The sequence below is a fragment of the Pristiophorus japonicus genome, chromosome 9 (genome assembly GCF_044704955.1).
Source record: "Pristiophorus japonicus isolate sPriJap1 chromosome 9, sPriJap1.hap1, whole genome shotgun sequence".
Classification (NCBI taxonomy): domain Eukaryota; kingdom Metazoa; phylum Chordata; class Chondrichthyes; family Pristiophoridae; genus Pristiophorus; species Pristiophorus japonicus.
The window spans coordinates 118,044,979-118,050,383 of NC_091985.1; positions in this window are offsets into that span (position 1 = coordinate 118,044,979).

A 5,405-nucleotide genomic window follows, 5' to 3' on the forward strand; every position below is an offset into this window, starting at 1 on the left:
TCTGTTTGTTTTGTATTCCTTCAGCAGTTTGTCATCCAGTATCTTAATTGTTTTCAGTTTCTTGCTTGAAAATACAAGTGACCTGGATTACTATAGAAAAATAACTTGTATTAACTAAATAAATCTCATTATTTCACCCCACTGCCACAGTGTTCCAATAGAACTACTTGCCAAATTGGTTTTAGTACTAGAAATGCATGTAAATTTATGAACCTTTTGTATTTCCAAAAAGCTGTTGGATTTAAGAATGTTTAATGGGTGATGGGGCATCAACGCAGAACACCACAGCAGTGACGGGATACTGGTTTGATTCTGCAACGCTAGTTCCCTACAGGGGTATTTTCTCTCAGGGCTGTGCTGTTTGTGCCAATTCAAGAAAAGTATTGTTCAGGAGCTGTGAGCAAATTGCCTGCCTGCTTGCTCTGCTAAAGTGCTGTGTGGAAATCAGGTGAGAATGTATTCGCTTTAGTTTGCAACAACCTCACAATGGGGGGGGGAAATAAAGTGTCACTACTTGCTGTTTAGGATCTTTGAAGAATAGCTATGTGGTACCAACTGTGGACCTGAAGTCTAGTCACTGCTTTCAGGGGAGAAATTTGGGCGTGCAGGGGAGTTCATGATTGAAATTTCCCACAGAATTCCTTGCCATTTCCATGCCCTAAATTTTTGTGGCCAAGACTTGGCTAATATAACTTGTACAGATAAAGGGATCATTCTCCTTTTTATGTGAGTGTCTAGTGTCTGCTGTGTATCTTTTCCAGTACCCATGCCACAGGTTACTTGGTATGTTTTCATTACCTTAGTTATTGTTTGCAGGAGTATTCAAATGTTTCTCTAGAGAAGCAGCAGAACAAGCTACTCTGGTTGTGGGAGAATGGGGGGTAGATGGGAGACTGGCTCAATATCTCTTGGTGTTTCTCCAGCTCTGTGTTCCACCTGTTACTCAGGCATATGTATCGGCAGGTTTATGTGTGGGTTGTTGATGACACCATCTTGTTGCCAGGATTGAGACTTGTGTATATTTCTGATTGGTACCTGGGTGTCATGCTCTACTGGTAGTAAGCTGACTACACGTGGGTTTGGGTGCAGGGGGACAGGCTTACCATCACTTTATTGGCTTCCAGCTCCTCCTGGGATGAGGAGCAGCAGGACAGGGAATGCACTAAAGGTGTGCTCTTGTGGCCACCGTTCTATCAGCACTCATCTGCCCAGGTGGGATGGATTTTCCAAGTATAAGCAGAGGTCCCAGAGTTTCCCCATTCTCATTCTGGTACAAGTAAAGGGCATGAGGGCCAAATGTCTTGAGAGCAGATATCTATTTGCATGACTAAGTTACTTGATCTTAAGCAGTATGGTGCCATACTGTTGATTTGAGGATTGCATTGTGTCTGTGGGCAGCCCCAACCAGGTTTGTTTCCTTTTTGTATTATACAAAGCATGACCAGTCCTGCATCAAGTGGTGGTTTTGGCTGTAATCCCATTGGTTGAGATGAAATTTGTCAGCCAGCTGCTGGAAGAACATGTTCCAACCCGAGTAGAACAATTTGCCTAACTGTGTTTCTCATGCCACGCTTTAAAGTCATTAGCATTGAGATCCTCCTGCTCCACAATGGGGAGGTGACCTGTCCACTGGTATCTTCAGTGAGGTGCAAGTCTCCTCCCAGATTGCCAGGGTCAGTATGATTTGGTGCTTTGGTGTATTCATAGAAAATAGGTGCAGGAGTAGGCCATTCGGCCCTTTGAGCCTGCATCGCCATTCAACAAAATCATGGCTGATCACTCCCTCAGCAGCCCCCCCCCCACCCCCAACAGTAAGGGCCATATCTAACTCCCTCTTGAATATATCCAATGGACTGGCATTAACAACTTTCTGCGGCAGGTAATTCCACAGGTTAACAACTCTGAGTGAAGAAGTTTCTCCTCATCTCAGTCCTAAATGGCCTACCCCTTATCCTAAGACTATGTCCCCTGGTTCTGGACTTCCCTAACATCGGAAACATTCTTCCCACATCTAACCTGTCCAGTCCTGTAAGAATCTTGTGTTTCTATGCAATCCCCTCTCATCCTTCTAAACGCCAGTGTATAAAGGCCCAGTTGATCCAGTCTCTCCTCATATGCCAGCCCAGCCATCCCTGGGACCAGTGCGGTGAACCTTTTGCTGCACTCCCTCAATAGCAAGAATGTCCTTCCTCAGACTAGGAGACCAAAACTGAACACACTATTTCAGGTGAGGCCTCACTAAGGCCCTGTACAGCTACATTAAGACCTCCCTGCTCCTATATTCAAATCCCCTACCTATGATGGCCAACATAGCATTTGCTTTCTTTACCGCCTGCTGTACCTGCATACCCACTTTCAGTGACTGATGAAGCATGACACCCAGGTCTTGTTGCACCTCCTCTTTTCCTGCTCTGCCATTCAGATAATATTCTGTCTTTGTGTTTTTGCCCCCAGAATGGATAACCTCACATTTATCCACATTATACTGCATCTGCCATGCATTTGCCCACTCACCTAACCTGTCCAAGTCACCCTGCAGCCTCTTAACGTCCTTCTCGCCGCTCACACTGCCACCCAGTTTAGTGTCATCTGCAAACTTGGAGATAATTACACTCAATTCCTTCATCCAAATCGTTAATGTATATTGTAAAGAGCTGGGGTCCCAGCACTGAGTCCTGTGGCACCCTACTAGTCACTACCTGCCATCCTGAAAAGGACCCATTTATCGCCTTTCTCGGCTTCCTGTCTGGCAACCAGTTCTCTATCCACGTCAGTATATTCTCCCCAATACCATGCGCATAGATTTTGCACTCCAATCTCTTGTGCGGGACCTTGTCAAAAGCCTTTTTGAAAGTCCAACAGCACCACATCCACTGGTTCTCCCTTGTATTCTGCTAGTTACATCCTCAAAAAATTCCAGAAGATTCGTCAAGCATGATTTCCCTTTCATAAATCCATGCTGACTTGGTCCGATCCTGTCACTGCTTTCCAAATGCTCAGCTTTTTCATCCTTAATGATTGATTCCATTGGTCTTTTACACACACCGTCCCTCACAGGCCCTGTATCAGAGCTGGTGGGACAACATTTGTCTCTGCAAATCAACGGTTTTGTTCCAGTCACTGACTCTATGGAGCTAGAGTTAAAGGCCTTTGCAGCATCTGAGATAAAACCAGCACTGGGATTGTTTGTACAGCAGTACAATGTTGAACAGTCATCTAGTGTTGCCTGCTGACATGTGTCCTCAAAAGGAGCCCAATTTAGATTCTTGTCTACTACTCCAGGGGCGATTAATCCAGTCTTGGATTATTGAACATTATTTGTAATTAAGCACACAATCATGGGATTCAAGCTGAAAAAAAACAAACAACCCAACAATACTCAAAGGATTGGATTTTTGGTTGGATTATACCTCTGGTCGTGGCATGGAAGGGCAGTAGTGTCTAAATGCTTACTGCCCAGGCGGTCAGCTTCTCGTGCCCTGCCGGGAAATTCAGTCGGTTTTGGGGCAGTGCCAAACACTACCGTCTTGCACTGTCGTTTCATTCAGATCATGGTCAGTCATCGTGCAACATCCCCGCTAACATCCCAGTCACTAAATTTGGTGATATCACCTCATTTAACATTCGCTCCAAGTCATGCCTGAAAAACCAGGCAGTCCTGCGGTGGAGTAGGTGTTACTTGCAGCATATTTAAAGTGAGGGAGGAGGATCCTAAATCAGGGGTCACATTGACCAACTTTTGCGCACAGCACACTGTTGGAACCTCAGAATTCAAAGCACAGATTTATCTGCCATTACAGGTTCCTTACAACTTGTGAAATAATTTAATGGGGGCATTACTAGTTCGCCAGCATCTCCTAGGCCATGCTCTTGTTAGACGGCATCAAGCTAGAAGGGCTGTTGGCCAAGACGGGCCACGGATGAGGAGAGGGTGTAGACATCTGGACAGGAGCCCTTACCCTCACGGGTTTACAGGCACCAACACTCATGCCTCCAGCTCTCTGAGGAGCAGTGTGTGAAAAGGCTGTGTTTCCGAAAGGAAGTGCTGACCGAAATATGCCATTTCCTACAAGCAGACCTGCAACCTCATATCAGCACTAGGACTGCACTGCCTATCACAGTGAAGGTTACTGTGGCACTGGCCTTCTATGCCTCCAGCTCCTTCCAGGCTGCAGCAGGCAACATATGCCGCTTCTCTCAATACGCCGCACATTGCTACATTCGCCACATCACAAAGGCGCTCTACTCCTGCAGAATGGACTTCATAACTTTCTCAATGAGCAGGGAAACATAGAAAATAGGTGCAGGAATAGGCCATTCGCCCCTTTGAGCCTGCACCGCCATTCAATGAGTTCATGGCTGAACATGCAACTTCAGCACCCCATTCCTGCTTTCTCACCATACCCCTAGAAGTAAGGACGACATCTAACTCCTTTTTGAATATATTTAGTGAATTGGCCTCAACAACTTTCTGTGGTAGAGAATTCCACAGGTTCACCACTCTCTGGGTGAAGGAGTTTCTCCTCATCTCGGTCCTAAATGGCTTACCCCTTATCCTTAGACTGTGACCCCTGGTTCTGGACCAGAATGAGTGGGCATGTGGCTTTGGCAGGATTACAAACTTCCCGAGGGTTCAAGGAGCCATTGACTCCAAATTCGTGGCCTAGTGAGCACCATTCCACAACGCAGAGGTATTCAGAAACCAAAAGGGATATAATTCCCTAAACTTGTAGCTGGTGTGCGACCACAGTGAATGCCTGCTATCCAGGGAGCAAGCATTAAATTTTCATCCTGCGTGAGCATTGTGCCACGATTGTTTCAGCCACCACGGGAAGGGCACAGCTGGCTTCTCAGGGACAAAGGATACGGCCTAGCTACCTGCTTAATGACCCCCCTCTGCAACCCCACCACAGAAGCGGAGCATAGCTACAATGAGAGCCATGCGGCCACCCGCAATATCAATGAACAGACAATAGCTGTGCTCAAGCAGCGTTTCCCATGCCTGGACCGCTCTCGAGGCAGCCTTCAATACTCCCCTCAACAGGTGTCGGAATTCATTGTGATGTGCTACATGCTAAACAACTTGAGGAGCCAGGCATTGCCAGTGCGGATTGCAGGCCCACCTCAGGAGGAGGAGGACGAGGAACAGGAGCCTGGCAAGGCCCAGAATGGCCATCCACATCAGGAGGAGCACCATCCACGGACAAGACAGCGTCGTGCTGCTGCCGGACCAAGAGCCGCACGTCAGCGGCTTACAATGGATCTGTTCTCTTGAATGGAGCAAGGTGAGGGATGCATCTAATACGGGAGTTCGTGGTGAGTCGGCGAGAGGCTCGGGAGGTGCATGGAGAGGCCTATAAAAAGGCCCAGCGTCCGTGAGTCTTCGGGAGTTCGGGGTGAGTCGG